The sequence below is a fragment of the Falco naumanni genome, chromosome 10, assembly GCF_017639655.2.
Source record: "Falco naumanni isolate bFalNau1 chromosome 10, bFalNau1.pat, whole genome shotgun sequence".
In the NCBI taxonomy this organism is placed as follows: domain Eukaryota; kingdom Metazoa; phylum Chordata; class Aves; order Falconiformes; family Falconidae; genus Falco; species Falco naumanni.
The window spans coordinates 7,589,930-7,609,138 of NC_054063.1; the positions used below are offsets into that span (position 1 = coordinate 7,589,930).

General features: G+C 41.1%; 1 long non-coding RNA gene across 1 annotated transcript in view; it reads right to left on the minus strand.

The window, feature by feature from the left end:
* Positions 1–7,662: 7,662 nt before the first annotated feature.
* The window catches only part of LOC121094373, a 109,629-nt gene continuing 98,082 nt past the window's right edge, over positions 7,663–19,209 (minus strand). The window contains exon 4 of the long non-coding RNA XR_005829832.1: positions 7,663–7,744. This is a non-coding gene — a long non-coding RNA (uncharacterized LOC121094373). The remainder of the gene's footprint in view (positions 7,745–19,209) is intronic.

Consider the following 19,209-nt stretch of genomic DNA (forward strand, 5'->3'; position numbering starts at 1 on the left):
TACCAGTTTTTTCCCAGGATGTGGCTTTATTCTGTGTCTCCAGATCCACCAGTTGGAAAGTCACACCACTGTGGTCAGAGGGGCACGGGTATAATAATCATCTGGGCCATCAGTGATGGCAGTGATGTCTTGTGTGTCCATTTGCTTAGGGGGGATCGTTTTAGTTTATCTGCTGTCCTATTTGAACATGAAATGGCAAGAAAGCCAGAGGATCTCAAGTCTGTATGGGAAATTAACAGTCAGAATTAGGATATAGAGAAGCTAGCTCAGGTCTTGTGAGTTCCTTTTGACAAAGCTACTGAGCTCAACTAAGCATGAAAAAAACTCTTGGAGATGATGCTGCCTACATATGCCATAAACAGATGTAGAGTTGGATTTTGTCCACATTGCATGAACATTTAAAACTCAGTAGAGGCAGGATATGCAAACAAAGAGGGAAACTTTGTGTATTCACTCATACATTGACTTATAAAACTCAAGCTGATGGGTCATAAAAATATTTGAAGATGTTTACATGAAAATTCCACTTTGCTTGCAGCAGTAGCTGTTTCAGCAGCTTATTCCCCCAATAGACTGCATATATTAAGGCAACCTTTTTTCACTGCAAGTTGCAGAATGATACTGTCCGATTCAGGAAGATCTAGATCAGTTATACAGTGTGTCATGTGAGAAGGCTTCACAATTATTTCTCACTGGTGCTTTCTGCAAAGAGTAAAGAAGAACTTGGTACACTCTCTTTCCATGGAAGTAAATAGAATGGCTGAGCCAAAGCTTCCCACCTACATGTGTATGCCCCTGTGACAACCAAGTAGAAGATGAAGAATCCTCGCCACTGCCACAGCCCTGCTTTCCTCTTTCCCATCTCAATAGAAACCCAGTGCTACTCAACACAGCTACTCTCCACTTCATCTAAAGGAGTCTATATTAGAATGCAGCCATGGGTCAGGTCAGACCTGACAAGGCACAGTGCTGTGTCCTGCAGAAATACTTGAGCTAGCCTGCAAGGACTGCCCTGCAGTAGGTGACAGCGTATGGCCAGGGCACTGGGCACCTCTGCATGCCCTGCACCGCCTGTGCAGGCAGACATTGTGATGCTTACAGACCAGTGACACTAGCACTCCCCAGGCGCACACCAGGATGCCCACACCTGACTTACACAGTGGGAGGTGGTGCCCCGCATGGAACTCCTCCTGGGTGCTGCTGTGCCACTGCAAGGTGCAGAAGCATGCAGCTTTGTGGTGGGTGTAAGTTCTGTACCACGTTGCTTTGCATCAGGACAAGGCTTTGGATCCACATGAAGAAATCATAGCAAGAGAGTCCTAGTGTGCTGGTGAGGAATACAACCTGCCCTTGGGGTGGCAGACAGAAGCAAAGAGAGCCCCACAATTCAAAAAGAGCCAGTGGTAACCTCAGGAGTCACTGTAAAGGTACTTCAGCTTCTCAAAGGGGGCAAAAGTTGTGCACCTAAGCATGAATCAAAATGACTATCTTAAGAAAAATCTCAAATTACCACTTTTTATTCATTCCAAACATGAATGAAGAGTCAGAAATATGAATTTTCCCTAAGACAGGAATTTTTTGAAAATTCCTTTTTGGAGAACACCATGGGAAGTGTGTCACACACATGAGCACATGGGGATTGTGGCAGAGAGCAGGCGGCAGCCCAGCCCTCACTGTGGCTAGGAAGCCAAGGTGGCTCGTAGCCCACCAGCCAGGTGGCTGAAGGTCGTGGGGAGCTTGGTGAGCCCAAGGATACATACAGCCCCACAACACGGGGAAGGCAAAGTGCCAGTTGCTCCAGCAGCCTGGGAAGGTCAGCAAGCCTCCAGGCAGCCTTATCAGTGACTCTGGGATCTTGCTAGTGGCTGCCCACAAGGTCAGACCTGGGCAAAGTGGGGTGAGGATGTTTCTGAACCAGGGCTTTTGTTCCCCAGAAATAACCTTTCCTAAACAAACCCCCTCTCTATTGGCAAGCTGCAAGGGCACAGCCCTTCTCTGAGACCCCAGGCCCACAAACACCCTGCTGTAATCATAGTTTTCTGAGCATTCTGCATTATCTTCTGACCTTCCTCTCGTGCTTGAAAGGGGAGCTTTTCAGATGGGCTTGATGAGGGCACAGGAGTGTGCCACACCAGCCACGATGCAGTCAGTATCTCTACACATCCGCTGCCAGGGCACCCAGCAGCATGTGGCTGCTCCTGCCGCACGTGTGCCCTGTCCTGGGCAACCTCAGCGTGGGTCTCTCGTACCGCACTGAATGGTCCGGGTTTCACAGCCTGGCCCTCATCATGCAGCAGTACTTTCTGTCAGTTTAGCGAACTCCAGTAAAAGTAAACATTTCCCAAAATGCGCCATATAAAAATCTAAAATGAAACCTCTACGGCATCAGTGCCTGCAGCATCCATATCACTAGATACAGTCCAGACAATTCCTACAATTAATGAACTGGGAAAATTACAGGTAAAAGAAAAATGACTGTGTGAAAAAGACCTTGAAAGGCATGAAACAGACAATGGGTTTTTTCTACTTTTTATTTCTTTTTCCCTCCCTTCTCTCACTACAATGTTATGCATAATTGTTTGGTCAGTTTGTTCTTCCCCGAAACTTTTACTGAAATGGATTAGGTAAACCATGCTCTGAAACAGATTGAAAATGGAAAGTATGTAAATATATAGCATATAACTTATAAAATTGTATATATATGTGTGTGGGTGGGTGCTGGAATAAAAAAGCTACTGTTACTTGCTGGTAGAACAACATATCAACAACTGTTGGAGCTGACTTGAAGGTTAAATATTAGGAAGGAATCCAATTTCTCTTGTCTATTCAGCTCAGCGGTGTGTTAGATTGCGGTTGGAGTGTGCTTATGGAGTGTGGGATATGAAGTAGGCTAATCAATCCCTGCTGCTTCATTCTCAGGTTCTTCTTATATCAGGTCCCTGCCCTCAGGCAGCCTTCAGCTTTCCAAAAGCCAATTCCATACAAATAAAAATTGTGACCTGCAGCTAGAGGGTGAAGCTGAGTTTCCCCCTCGTGATTAATCTCTTCTTGGGTGGCTTTCAGAAAAAAAAAAGGAAAGAAAAAAAAAAAAAGGGGGGGGGGGGGGGGGGAAGGAAAGAGAAAAACCATGCATGTTGCAGCCCTCTGAAAGAGTTTTCCTATTGAATGAGCCCAGTGCTCTGGAGCCAGCTTATCAAATGAAAGAATTCATTTTTTTTAACAGTGCCTTGTGTTGACATTGAGAAAATGAGCTATCAAACACTATGATTAAACTTCAGCTGCCATAATTGTCGTCCGAACAACTGCATGGTGGAACTGAAAAGCATTTTTTTAACCAGCTCTATATGGTTCACCAGTAATACTCAGTTTAAAAGGTTGTTGCTGCTAGCAAGAGAAACAAGGCTTGAAATTAACTTTTTCCAATCCATAGACAAAATTAAACATAGGTATTTGAGTCACACAAACAACAGGTAAATCAGATGTGCTTTAAATTTCATTTTAGTCGTTTTATCTGCCAAGAGGTAGCTCCAGGGTATTAAAATATCTGAGCATTTTCTTGTTTCACTGCATTTGAGTGGATGGGTCCTGTCTTTTATTTTGAGAGAGAGAGACGGACAGACAAAAAGAATTGCAAGGAAGGATGGTTTAAATACTCAATTTGATGCAAGTGCGGGTAGAGGGAGGGGAATCTAGAGATTTGTGGAGTATTTTCCCTGCAACTAGAACTAAAGATTTGATATAAACAGGGGACAATCTAAAACACAATTGTCACACTGCATGCAGTTATTGCTCAGTCTCCTTTCTGGCCTGGATTAGTGCATTCATTCATTTGAGGCTTACAGGGATACTAAGTATTTTATATTACTAAGTATTTGATATTTATTCTCAGCAACCTTTTTACATACATCCTCAAGAGACTACGGCTCATCAAGGAGGCTGGAGAAGTCCTTCAGGGAGGGTGGTTAGAGGCATGATAGGTGACACCCCCAGTGACCGCAGCCCTCTGGCCAAAAGTAATACTTCGGGAAATGAGCTGTTGCACAATTAAATCTCTGCTTAAGATTATTTAAAAAAAAATCACGTTACAGGACAGATGACAGTGCAGTGAACATGAATGAAATAATGGTGGGGAATAACGGAGGGCAAGCTTAGGAGCATATAAACAGTTTAAATTGGAATATTTCCCTGCCATTTTCCTGAGCTTCCTGGGCATGAGTCTCTGCCCTCCTTCCTGAAGGAAAGGTGCACAAGACAGGGTGGGGGAGGCACGTGTGCTGCAGCTGGGTCACAGGGGTGCAAATCAGGATGCAGATGAGCGTGTCCACATTTATCTTGGCTGAGGATCAGGCTTCAGCCTGGAAGGAAGAGCTTTTCCAAACCCCTGTAACCAGCAGTGCCTAGCCCTAGCCCCAAGGGTCCATGGCACTGCACTGCCCCATCAAAACACCTCCATTCAGAAGTTCAGATTTCTTTTGATGGCTTCCATCAAATTAACACTGCATTATTTTTTGAACCTAAATGTTTTTTTTCCCTGTTTCCACCCTACTCTACCTACTCAAGCAGGTGTTTTTGCAAAGTCAGTTACATAACCTGATCATCGTTCTGTTTCCTGAACATATGGGAATAACATTTTGACATAACAATAACATTTTCATCATTTTTAGACTCTCTCACACTCTGAGCTTTACTTTACCCCTTTCCAAGAGTAAAGCTGACAATGTCTAGGGCTTGTTCAGGATACTCAGGGGTTTAGGCTGTTGCTTGCAAACAGATTTCATGATCTGAGCTGAGCACCTGGAGAAGCAATGAGGTGCAAGATGTCTTAGGCATGGGTAAGAGTTAGGAGCTGAACTGGAGAAGTAGGGACAGCTTCCAGAAAAACAAGTTTAGCAGCAGATCGGATGCTGTTGAGAAAAATAACACAGGTCTGCAAATCTAGGGAATGGTATCTACTCAATAAAAAAGAATTTGCACATGTAAAACTAATCCAAAGTCACCCAGATCTGTTACTCCCATGACTCACAACCCCTTATTTAGCAATCTCGTTCTAGGATTGTTCCCACCTGCCAGACTGCACACACTAAGTTATTATTGTAGGGTTGCTTATGCATGCTGAGCTGCATTCCCATGTTCACTGCTGTGGGGTCACTCAGACATGCTGGCTGGATCATGACTATTTTCAAGCATCCTGAGCTGCTGGAAATTATTCATTTATCATAAGCAACAGCAAAGATATTTGTGTGAGAAACAAAGACATGAAAAAGGTACTTCAAGCCAAATTTTGGGCCATGCTGCAAAGGCACTGGACAACCTATTATTCATTCATCATAAGCTTTGCAATATGAGGATGGTAAAGTTATAATCAATTAAGAAAACAGAGTCTGACATTGCAATACTCTTAGCTTAAGAAAACCAAATAAAATATCACAGCTTGTTCAAAAAGCTTATTCTGAAATCTCAGTATAAATAAGATGTATAAACAGCCATTCTTTCAGGTAGCTTTTGGGTGAATTGTCTATATATTTGCTGCTGTGCAGAAAGCTAAATTAGCTTTTAAGATGAGTCTTTCATAAAAGGCCTCGGAATTCTCTCTTATTCTTCATCTCCTACATTTGAAATGTTTTCATTTAAAGAATCCAGTCTACTGTTCCTATAATAAACTTAACATTAATCCTAAGATGAGCCTAATAGGATCACCTTTAGAAAAGGATGCAATTTTGATCTTATTCTCGGGAAATCTTATTGAGCACCATTGCAAATGAATTCCAGGCAGTATTGGAGATGTGGGGAAACACTGAGGCGATACACCTGAAAGTTGTTTTGGCTTTAGGTTGTTTTTTTGGCTAGACAGAAAATGTGAAGTTTGGACTAGCTGGGGAGGAGAAAGGGAACTCCTGGCCTCTCTGCACTTGGAAACTGTTCCTGAGGACATCAGCCTGCCAGGCTTTTCTCTAGGTGACAGAAGTGCTGGGCTTTAACTTGTATGCATTGTGCTAAAGCAGCAATAAAACTGTGACAAGCTGACAAAAGCAGGTCAATTCACAGCTCAGGCTGACACCACTTTTTCAGCTCATATTGGTCGATTACCAGTCAAATTTCAGGTACAGGAGAGAGAGTGGAAGAAAAAGGCAGTACTGAGACACATCAAGATATGGCCATCACAGCTCACTTAGGGACCCAGGCAGTTCCACCCCTTCTGCTCTCTTTTTTGGCAGCCCTCACCACTGCAGGTATGCATGTGACAGCTCATGGGAGAAGCCCCTGCAGACATCCACAAACCAGACACCTAAGTAACCCCCAAACCAGACATGAGCAGGAGCCTGCAGAGGAGACCCCCGGCAGATGATGTGCGACTGGGAATGCCAGGACCACCTTCCCAAGATGGGGCTGTGGAGGGCCCGGTGCTCACAGCCTACCCAGGCACTGGTTAGGCTAAGGGTAATTAACATGTTCCCATGTATGTCAGTGCCTGAGGATCTCTCACATGTGGAGTTTCTTTTCTTTCATCCTTCCCCACAATCCCAAAGGAAGGCAACCATTCATATAACATAATATCTCTGCTTTTAAGCTGGCGTGTTCATCCACTGATGCTTCTTTTTTTCACTGTGTTCAAACTTCGGTTAAATTAATATTTTACAGTAAAAAACAAAAGCTAATCATATCATTGCTGCATGAGAATAGCTGTGACTGACAACCCTTCTAAAAACACAAGCCCATGACTCAGTGCACACAGCACAATTTGTGAAGGGCAAAATGAAAACTGCCTGGAAAATAACTTCAAAGTAGAAGAGAAAAAAATGATACACAGTATAAGCGTATAAGAGACAGGCAAAAACTTGCTAAACCCCCAAATACCATCTACTTTCCTGCTACAGGTTATTCAAAGGAAAGGAGGACACTGCATCCTCGCATTCAGATTTAACTACATTCCTATCTGTCTTTTTATCTTTTTATCCAGATTTGTTTGCCCCACTTTTGCCATGCTGCCTACAGAGAAATTACTTGTATTCACAGAGTATTTTTTCTTCTTTTGCATTATCAGAATCACCTGCTTGCCACAGCCTTATGAGCCCCCTCTTCTCAAAACTTCAGGAGTGATGGTGTTCAGGACCAGCCTTGGACGTCCGAGTCCAGCCTGGGTATTGCAGCCTTAACGTCACAGAACCCCTTTCATAAATACACTTTCTGACTGGGAAACGTCTCACATACTATGGCTGCTGCTATAAAGTAATAACAAGTAAATCCAAGAAGCCTTTTGCCTTTTTAAGGGAAAAATATAACAAAACTCGCCTCAATTAAACAATGACTAAAACACATAGTAGCTTCCTTCAGACAAGCCCAAAGCAAAGTTCAGAAAAGTAGCTTGCTTCATCCAAGGGACAAGAAATACTTACTCTTTCCCTGACTCATGCCATCAGTTCGATCATCAAACCTCTTTCTTTCACAATGAACAGGGGTTCAGGGATGGTTGTGGGAAATAAACCTTTGTATTGTTTAACCTGATTTCTATACCAGATATCTGCACTGGCAGCAACAATAGTAAGAGAAAGAATTAACCTGCTTCCCACAAAGCTTTCAGTGGTGCTTATGCTGATGTTTCTACCACAATACCAAGCAAAATTAATCTCATCATTACAAAGAAAAGAGATAATCAGCACTTACATTGTCTTCTATCCCTTTCAGGAAAGCTGAAACAGGTCGAGTCACAGTCCTAGCAGGAGAGCCCAAGATATCTGGGAAGTACCTGAAATAAAATAGATGAAAAGTTCTCAGGAAGGCAGTTCAGGCTCCTTCTGGAGCTCCAGAGGCTGGGCAGAGAGAGAGCAAGCAACAGGTGCATCTGTCAAGAGAAAGTATAGTGATGGAGATACTGCGAGCTGGACATACAACTGATTCAGTGATACTTATTTTCTGAGTTCTGGGGATGAATTGTGATCACAAACAGTCCTTTCAATCCTACTTCGCAGATACAAATGTAAGGTGAATCAGGTTTTATCTCATAGCTGAACAAACAGCTGAAACAGAGGAAAGTACTACAGACATGGGTCCAAGTGCTGTGACGGTGTATGTAATTGCAGCTGTACTGGTTTTAACAGAATTCCACTTGTTTACATGAGCTGTTGTGTGTAGCTGTGCTTCTCCAAGTGGTTTTCCACGGTCAGGAGCCTATTAGGCATTCATAGTAATTGCAGCTGGTAGCATCGCCAAATCCTAATGCTGCCTGACACTCCCCAGTGATTCCAGTTGCTCTTAATTTCCCTAGATATTACAAATATGCAGGCTGCAATTGGTATCCTGGATATGTACCCCTTTGCTGAAATTGTCACCAAAACCAGATGCCCCTTCAAAGGATGAAATTAGAGAAAAATACACTGCTTTGCCTTTGTTCAATACATATATACCTTTCTTCTTTTTTTTTTTTATTTCAGTATATGTTTTTGTTTGGTTTCTACCACCTACTTGCAGTGTTACACTCTTTCCACTACAGAAATTTCGCAATTTAGCAGAAGGAGAAAAAGAGGGCATGTCCCACTGTTAAGGCTGTGGGCCTTGCTGCCCACTGAAGAGGATCATGTATCGATCTGCTCCTTATCAATTCTCCTCACACTGGAAGGAGTCTGGGTCTTATCTTTCCAGTTGGGCTGGGTTCCCTCTCATTTGATCACTGGAGGAAAACCTAAATATGGCCAAGGGGTGGGACAAGAACATCTTGTCCAGGATTGTTGAGGACTGTGCAGTAAGGCACATCTCAACAGCAACAGGGTGTCAGGTTATGGCCCTTAGTAAATTATTCATCACCAATGATTCACTAAGCTGTGTTAATCAACAGACATTACAATATGTCTGTAAAAAGATTCTTGTGACTGGTTAGGTAGGAGCACTCCCCTAGCTTTGCAAAAGTGTTCTACAGTTCCTATATATTTGACTTCATCTTCAAGAGGAGAGGGTAAAAATAGACAGTCTGCTAAAACAGATTTTATTATAAATTATTATTCTATAAAGTAATTGGAGAGATTATTAGAGATGATGATTACTTTGTGATTCTATCTAGAGAAATTATACTCAAGGCCTGTCAGCCTGTTTGATGGGACTGCATTTATTCCCTCTTTTGGGAACCACCCAGTATAGTGTGTGTTTCAAGTCCCGAGGAAGATGGTAGGCAGATATATGCCTCACTAGCCACAAAACAGCCTGAACACCTTTTTATTTTGGACCAGACTTTCATGGTGTAAACTGACATAGCTCCACTGATGCAGAATTTCAGGCAGATTTGAAAAAGTGCCAGTTCCTGTCCCTTTATTCCAGTGGGGCTATGCTTACATCCACCAAAGCTGTGGTGATTTGCTTTTAAACATGCATGAAGCATTATTTCCCAGAAATAGTTCCCTTTGACTTTGGGCCTTTCAAGATAAAGTATCCAAAACCCTCAAAAGGTAAAAGAAAACAGAAGGCTAGAAGACAAATGACTTAATTCAGTGATATTAGAGATATACATAGTGATAAAAGGAAACTTCAAAAAGGCTTGAGTGGAATTTAAGATAAATACATTAATTAAGATATAGTTAACACAGTAATCTAAAATTTCCTGGAGACTTAATGAGTTTGGAGCCACTAAAGCTGCACTAAGCACAGGAGACATAATCAGAATCAGAACTGACACACAGCTCAAAACCATTTCAATTATCTCTTTCACTTACATTAGCCAAAAAGACAGTAAACAGTCAATAGGATATAAGAAGCATAGTCAGGCAATATCAATGGGCACCGACAAAGGCCAGGTCATACAGTATACTGAGACGAGAGCTTGACCTTTGGAATTGAAATACAGGCATTTTAAGCTCCAGTGGAATATATCAGAATGGCCTTTTTCAACTGAAATGCATAAAAGGTCAAGGGGAGGTCATAGTTGGCTTTGGGTTCATCAGCACGGAGCATATCCCAGCCCTTTCTTTATTTATTCTCATTTAAAAAAAGGTTTTTCAAACCTCTCTGGCATGGCATAAATATTCATTCTCCAGAGCCAGATTTTCAGTTGGTGTAAAACAGGATAACTGCATTGAAATAAGGAACGTCTGCCAATTTATACCATCTCAGAATCTGGCCATCCTGTTCACATTCTTCTAAGATACAGAAATGGCAATTTTGAAACTTTTTCCTGGAGCAAATGCTTCCAACAATAATGATGCATGTTGAAATTTGAGACTTTGACATTTAAATTGTCTGGGGTTTTCTTTGAAAGGCATGGCAGGAGGTATCCTCCAGAAGAGCCAAGGAGAGAGTAAATACTGCAACAATCCAGTTTACTGTTTCTCTATGTGTTCACCCTTCAATAGCAGTTTTATGTCTTTTTCAATATTCCCACAATTCTTTTTAGACAGGCAAGAACTTTTCTGTTCCCTTATAAATTGCTTTGAAAATGGAGAAAGACGAAAAATAAAAGGGCCACTCACAAAGGACATTGCCACATTAACACAGCGAGGAGAGACCCCGTAGCCTGCAATAGGACTATGCATCCATAACAGGGCACCATTTTGCCTACCACACCTCACCAATTAATTACACAGAAACTAGATGAATATAGGGTGATCATCCAAAGTCAAATGAGAAGCCATCTTAATGAAACAAATATCCACAGTTATTCTATTTGAGGGTCAGTTAGTCTTTCTGAGGGAAAGAATGACATCACATCCGACACTGTTCAGTGACTCTTTCCAAAGGATCACAAATTGCGTGCCTCACTGCCCAAACCCGGGTATTTCACATCCTACTTAGTGCACTAAGGTAATTTCTAAGATACTGGGAAAGAAAAAGTGCCTCCCTTTTTTAGGATAGAGAATTCATTTGAAAAAACAGAATAATATCAAATTTCTGCTGCCTTGGGTAACTATTTTTATCCTAAAATGGATAATAAAGAGGAGTTTTTATTTCTGTTTATTTTCTTTCTGAAGAGTTTCAGATGACAGTATTAAACAATTTTCAGAGACTCTCGGGAAAAACAGCTCACCCCAGGTGGCATCAGTTTTCATGTGGCATTTCTTAGTCTTTATCCAATTTCACTTCTGTCCCTCAGCATGCAGGACAATCCACACAAAACAGTCAATATTTCTCCATATTGAGAGTCAATTCCAAGGAAGAAAATCTAATTTTATTTTTTATTTTATTTGTCTGTAATATGCTTATCCTTAAATGAACATTTTAGACACAGATTCCAAATTATGCATTCATTGGAAAGATTAACTCTGATTAACAAATTCATGCTAAACAACTGTGTTTAATTGGATTTTTTAAAGTAGCTAAATGTGAATGCTTCTCAGTACTTCTATGTGGAAAACAAAACAAAAAGTAATTTTAAAATATTTAATGAGGAACAAACTCTGTGCTGATGACCTATCGTCATTTGTGATGTAGCCTTCTTCCCTACATTCCCCTGCATGTAAAGTTCCCCTAATCTAGTCCTAATAATGGTTAAAGTTATCTGTCTAATCAAACTAATTAGCACTGGTGAACGGAGACATAATCATAATAGAAAGCAAATGCCAGTTTTACAAAATGAAAACGCCATATGTGCAGTAATTAGTGAACCACAGGCACTTTTTATAAATCATATTTATTAGTTCGTAAACAAATCAAATCCTAAATGAAATGAAAGTTACCATTAACAAACACCAATGAATAAACAGATACAATGACTAGCCCTGCTGGGTGCATTGTTCAAGAAGTTGTGTATGGGCACCTCCCTCTTCTGAAAGCTCCTCCAGAGGTGTCCAAGGTGGTTTACAGAGTACTTTGTGTCATCTTCTTTAAGTCACAGCATGGATGTATTAGCTGATCTAGGGAAGCTCCGGTTTGATCGGATGGGCTGTACTTGTCTGGAGACCAGATGGTCATAAATTAGGATATTCAGGTTACATCCATGACGAAAAAAATAGTACTGATAAGTACTCCACCGTGTTCTACAGTAGACCAGGTTTCACCAGAAATTTAATGTAGATTTTGTCACCTCACATAAATAATGATACAGTATGAAATACATTTAATGGCAATCCCCTCCACCCCACTCCAAAAATTGCCAAAACACATGAACCTGTGCTTGGCTTTAAAACCCAAATCACCTTCCTTTTACTGATGGTGGTCAGGTCATTCCTTAAAGGCAATTATAAGAAAAGACAAAAAAGGATTTGTAATGAGAACATTTTTGCAGGTTATAAATTCTCCTAAAACTCAGCTTAAAGGAGTTTCAATTACACACTGATCACTTCTTTCTCACTAAGCAGCTCAGTATCTGGCTGATAAAACCTAGCCAGCAGAGGTACACTTTCAGCTGGCTTCAGGCTGAACATACATAGAGCTATTTTACACCTCAGACACAGAGCTTAAATATATAGTATTGGAGAGACACGCAGCCCAAATATGTAGTATTGGAGGCTCAGATTGAAAAATCTGACTCGATACTCATAGGAAGACTTAGTGAAAATTAAGAAGGTTTGTAATAAATAGCACATATCATTACATATCTGATCACAATTTTCATGGCTTTCCTCTCCTGCAGAAAATACTGGCAGCAGAAAAATGTTGAATAGAGATATTTTTGGAGGTACAAAACCTCCTTCATTCCTCTAGCTGTTAAAATAATCTACAGGCTGAGACCTCTTCTTACATTAAGTGCTCTTGGATTTAACACGTCTTGGCTATTTCCAAGCTTGGGGCAGAGACCAGCTTTCCTTTCTATGGTTTGCTTGAAACACTGCAGAACTTGATCTTCTGGGTGTTCTTGAACCTTTTTGCTCTTGAGAAAATGGAGCCTTTGACTCCTACAGCTTCTGCTGACCAGATCGGACCATGAATTTTCCTAAGTGTGCAGATACTCAGATTTGAGTCTTAGCTTAGTCGCATCCTTCTTTTCGAGTTGATAGTATAATCTGGTGTGCAGCCTGTTTCTAAGCATTGCTTCACATGTACTCTGAGGTCATGGCATGATACGCGCTCAAATCCCCACTTTTCGAGGTGAGAACACAGCGTGAACTTGGGAAGTAGAAGTACAAACTGACTTTTCTGTAAGTGGTAAGTCATACTATTCCCTTTGGTGCTCATTTTGAAAACATTAATTAGAGTGGGTATTTAATATGACTCTCCTGTAGTATGTACGTAAATAGCTCAAACTAATCTTACCCCGCCCCAGCAATTCCAATGTATGCTGTAACAATGTCTGAGACATTAACAGTGAATTAATTATAATTGTGCAGTGGCGCCTGGCCACTTTGCTTTCTGTCTAGTTTATCTTTATTTTAGACTAAAGAAAACAACAATGAAAGAACAAACACACAGTAAAATCTGTGCAAGAGATAGAAAGCAGAGTATCCCCATTTTGGTTCTCCTTTTGGCTATACCCCCTATCCGGGCGGGAAGCATGCTTTTTACATTAAAAAGTGTAACACCGAGAAAACAGACCCGAAGCTGCAAGCATGCTGTGCATTTAAATTTGATCCCTTTTTTGTTTGTTTATTTTCCTGTACTTCTTTGGATTGGAAAGGAAGCTTAAGAATTGCAGTGCAGAAACAAAGGCCATTTTCATTGTATATTTGGCCTGGTCAAGAACTAAGAGGTAATATCAATACTGTGAAAAAGCCTAAGCAGGCACGGTTTTTTTCCCAAAATAGCTGAAATGAATCCACACAAATCATCTGAATACCTGTGGATTTTCCAAAAAGGAGCATTACCAACCATACATGGTCCAAAATAGCCACTCAATATTCCAAAAAAACCTATGACATTGCCTTTAAAATTATTATATTTTAAAATAACAATAACACAGCATTCTTCCTTTGTTTTTCATCATCTGAGCTCTTTGGGCACTTTCATTTATTTACACATTCAAGCAAAGGCTTTCAGGAAATCTCTTCTTTCCAAGACCTGGAGCTGTAGAACCCTTCCCCATTCTCCATCACAGGCTCTGGAATAAAATCACAAAAGGTTGACTACTGCAGAGCGCACTGATGCCTCCCGGCTCGGCCGGATGGCTGTGGTTGGCAGAATTGCCATGGTAGACAGCCCGCAGGGCCTCACAGGTTTTATCAGTCTGGGGTGGGATTTTTACACTAGCTGGTAACAGCCAGAGCTAAGGTTAGTCCTAGCTGCATTGGAAGAACATGATTTCAAAACCCTTGCTCTCCCTTAAATAGGTGCGTTGAATCTGTTTGTCATGGAGCACAGGAGGGAGAGAAAGATCTCTGACATGCCAGAGAAAAGGAGGTGCGGGGAACCTTTGTGGAGAAAGTAGAAAAAAAGGGATAAGTCACTTGCACAAACACTCACTGGTTCTAGCCAGTCAAGCCCCTCCCTCCACAGCACTCAAATGTTATCAGCTCTCTATTTTACTGTTTCTGGAGAACAGTTTTAGCCTCATTTCTGTGCAGAAGGTATAAAAAGCAACCTGAACTCCCACTGGAAGTGCAATTCCAGAAAAAAATTACAGGATACCCACCCAGTACTGCAATGCTTCAGGAGGACCAGCCCTGTTCCCGCTGAAGACTCAAGGGGGATTTCTTAGTGACTAACATGAGCTGGAACAGGGGAGATACCTGGCTCTGCAATGACTACCAGAGGCAGTGAAAAAAACCCTGTTGATTTAAATAGCCATTAACTGTTTAACTAACTAAATAGGCTTTATGGCTGCTTCGCATTAAAGCTGGTAGATATGTGATCTGACCCCAGCATTGTAAACAGCAAGACAGAGCTTTAATTTGCTTATTCTTTGAAGACTGGCCTTTTAGTGTTCTAATAAAGCAGTAGTCTAATCTACACAGGATAAACTACAGTACGTTTTAAATAATGATACTACATGGTTAAACAGTCATTGCTGTAGGAGGACAAAGACCAAAAAGATTAGTTCATACTAAATATTTCTCTTAAGCCATGCTGTTTTCCCCTCCTAATTTGGTTTCCTTACAACAAACTTTGCCTTCACAATTATTCCCTTGATTACTGTAAGAGTGCCAACATAATTTAGTATTTGGGGCTTGTACACAGAGTCTGGCAAAAACCTGACTCAAGCAAGTTTTGCTGCAGATTGGAGATTCGGCTTACTGCACAGAAAGCAGTTTTCTATTTGAAAACTATTAAAGTATATGAAGAGTAATTAAAAGCATCAATTAAGAATGTGAAATACAAATAATTTTATATTAGCCAGAAAACTTATTCTGACATACTAAAATGGATGCTTAAAAGAAACTGCAATGTAGGCTGCCACTTCTTCAGAGCTCTAAAATACTGCCAAGTGATGTCTAAATGTATCATTTGATGTGGTATTTATAGGAAATTAGTTTATTCTTACACTTTATATTAGTGTTATACACTGTCATAATGTTCATCTGTATGAAGATATCCAGAAGTGCCGCTGCTATGCTAACAGTTACACTTAATTCTGCAAACTAACTTGTCTTTTTATGTGTGTGAAAAAGACACAACCTGACATACCCTACACTCCAGTTTTCCCATGCCAAAAAAAAAAAAGGGCAACAGCGATATCAGTTGCCCCCATGCTTTGACACATTTTTCTGAAATAATTGATTTTCACTGTGAAACAGTAACCATTTAACTGGTATTTCATCTTGAAGTTAATCTGTGAGAATTATGAATATATTTAATGGCTCTATGGCAGGAATTTCCTGTTTTACAAATGGTTGTGTAGCATTTTCCTATGAAGAGTCATTGCAGAGGGCTGGACTCCCTCGTTCTGCACAATTACATTCAAAGAACACCAGATACACTTTGCACTGGTCTTTGGCAGAATGCAGCAAAGCACACAGCTCCTGCCATCTCACACACAATTGCTCAATAAGGCTATGAATGACGTTTTCATGGAAAATGAGAGTTAGAATAAACTTCAGTCAAACTAACCTTGCTCTTCTTTGCAAGTTGCTGCTATTAGTCTCAAATCTGATGCTCCATGTCAAGATGTTCTCTATTTATCACATTGCTGGCACCAACACACAATTCTGGGGAGGAGGAGGCACAAAAGAAAATTCTGGATCACTTCAGGCCAAAACGAGAATAACTTCTCCTAGCATGTGTGCACACACATATGCAGCACTGAGAGACAGAGCGAGCTGGTGTTGGGAAACGCAGGATACCAGTTGCCTTCTGGCACTCACCCTTTGTTAAGGTTCTGCTCAGCAAAATAAGTACTCTTCTGTTTGTTTTCAAAAACAAAGAATTCTTTATGGAAATGAAGTGGAGCAATTTCTTTTGTACCAAAAGACAAAACGGCAGTAGCCTGATCTATACATCAAAAAAGGAAGGTCACAATACAAAAAACGGACGCACTGAAGGATTGGCCCTGCAACATATGGCATCACATCCATGGAACAGTTCTAAGGATTTATCACCAACCGATATATAAAAGGGACAGTGAAGCTTTCCATAAAGTTGTTAACAGTTGATCTTTCTCAGGGTAAGCTTTTTTGGTCCTCATGAATTAAGAAATTACTCAAGGAGGAAATATATACAAAGTGATCCCTCATATTGATGTGGCAGAACAAATGCTGGGGACTGCGTATCTCACCTACGAATGTTATATGAATACTTATATCCATGTTATATGGATACTATACAAGGAAAAATACTAAGTACTGTCTTTGCTTTTTAAGATATAAGTACAATTTTTCAAGAACAAGAAGATGACATATAGCCCTGTCATCTGATCTAGTAACTGCACGATAACACCTTGTCCCAAGAAGACCTTGGGAACAGACTGAGGTTCAAAAGGCTGACTGTTCTTCAGACCCTTTCAGGAAGACACCAACACACACATCCCCTTGCCATGTGTCATGCCCTGCCCTCCACCCACAGTCAGCCATCTCAGAGGCTCAGGCCAAGGCAGGGGCTCTTGCCTGGGAGTGCAACCTCTCAGATGCCAGATAAAACACAATAAGCAGGAACGAGCAGCTGGTATGTACTCATTGGTGACTTGTTGAATCCAAGCAGGGGCATGAAAAGAGGAATTAGGGATAAGAATGGCCTGAGAAAAGTAGTATCTTCAGAACTCCAGTAGAACTGAGGAGTACAGCTGACTTGGAATACTGTATTTTGGGCACCAAGAGATTTGGGGCCTTCACCAAAGAAATATGCCATTGCATTGAGGCAGACCAATAATTTCAGGTAAGTTACAGCAAACACATCCTGAAAAGCCAGTTGGATAAGCTTCAATTCAAAGATACTGTAACATGCTTCTTTATAGCTCACTTTCCCTCTGCACCTACCTGTGCAGGTAGGCACCTACCTATTCCTCATTTTTGATTACATGATCATGCTCACCTTGAAAAGCCTTATTCTCACTTGCTGAGTTTAACCCTTTATGATTCCTGCTGTAGCTATGTAACAAGATAATGTGACATATCTTTCTGGAAGAAAATGGAGCTATAAAAAGGGATAGTTTATCCCTTTGTAAGCTCACAAAGTGAACAATCTAAATTGTGAACCCAAATCCTAACCCACCCCTACTCAAAGTGTGGTAGCAGCAGGTAAAGTCCTCATCTACCTCCCTTGCAAATTACAGTCAATTGTATTAAAATACATTTTAGAAACACATACGCTGGATCACCTGAAGAACAGCAGTCTCAGCTCACTTGTATTTTTAAGCAAGATACGACCGTAAATCTTCCATCCAGAAGAGTAATGTGTTAACCCACTGTGCCACCTAATCCCTAAGAGTCTCATTTTGATTGTACAAAAATAATTCAGGGATCTAACAGTTTAAAACTGTCTTTTCTGGTGCCTAAGTGCTTCATTTTAATAGATATTAGCTGTTAAAGATACTCATTTTAACAATGACATTTACTGCTTTAACCATTCTATCATAGAGCACAAGTGCATCACTTTGCAGGATAGTACTGTTTAAAAAATAATCTACCTGCTTTAATGCATATTGGAGTGTATTAGTTGATGTTGAATTAGGTCATTTTAACCCTTCAGCTTTTTTCAGGAGCATGAATACATTTCAGACCTTTTTAGTTCAATGTTGAATTAGAAGATATTTCCACACAATTATAATATTCACTTACATCTCCCCTTCCATTTAAATTTATTTCCATTAATTCCTTTCAATTAATTAAGCCTCACAACATCACCACAAAGAGTTTAAGAGCTACCATTCCCCAGTTTGGGGTTGCAGGCATAATCCATTTGAGATGGAGGGAAAAACTCCTACTGTTTTAAAGCAGGCCGAAGAACTAGGCTTTTTCATATCACAGAAAAGACTCCCATCAATTTACAAGGGAACTGGGTTGGGAAACAGCTGACTGAATCAAAGCCACATACTGCCATGCGGAATCATAAACCTTCTGAGAGATCCCAGATGCACAGATTCCTGTGTATCTGTAACCACAGACCCACTCTTCTTTTGAAACAAAATCATGAGACAGCAGATGATGAAGAAAGTGTCAACGGGCTGTATAAACATGCACTGGAAATCTAAGAAGCTGATTCCTCCTTTGTTGCTGAAGGCAGAAGAATTGCCATGCTAGATCAAACAGCAAATCAAATTAACACAGTATCTCCTCTTTCATAGTGGCCAGCTCTTAGGAAAGAATATAAGAATTACGTTACGCCATCCACTCTTCTCAAAACTAAAAATTTAAACACCTTCCTGAGCCAGATCTCGTATCCAGACCAAGTACCTTTAAACAACCTCGCAGCCTTTTCTGTTCTGTCTCCACTACAGCTTGAAATGGAGGGTTTGGAAAACAAATGAGGGTACAGGGCTCCCTGAGCAAGGTGGAGCCTCGGCCCTACACAGAAGTGAGCACTGTCCATCAGTGACTGGAAGTCAGCCTCTCCCTACATGCTGTAGAGATAATCCATGTAGATAATCCATGGGGATTGATGCTGCCTCTCTGGGAGCGACTGGCGCAGGGCATTATGCTTCTGTGCGAGGCTGTGCCTCTCCATTTCCCACTGAATTCTTGCAGGTAGGGGAGTTGCTGCCATCCCCAGTGGCAGAAGTCCAGCCCAGTGAGAGACCCCAAGGAAGCTTGTGGAAGCTGAAAGGTTGTCTTTGCCCAAAAGCCCAATGGTACCCACACACTGAAGCAGGTTGCTGTTGAGCTGCTGACTGGAGGCATCTCACATGACTTCAAAGCAGTGGAGCTCACCACTATTTGCAGACAAGTTGGGCAGCCATTCGCCAATAACGTGTCCAGAGGGGCCTGGATG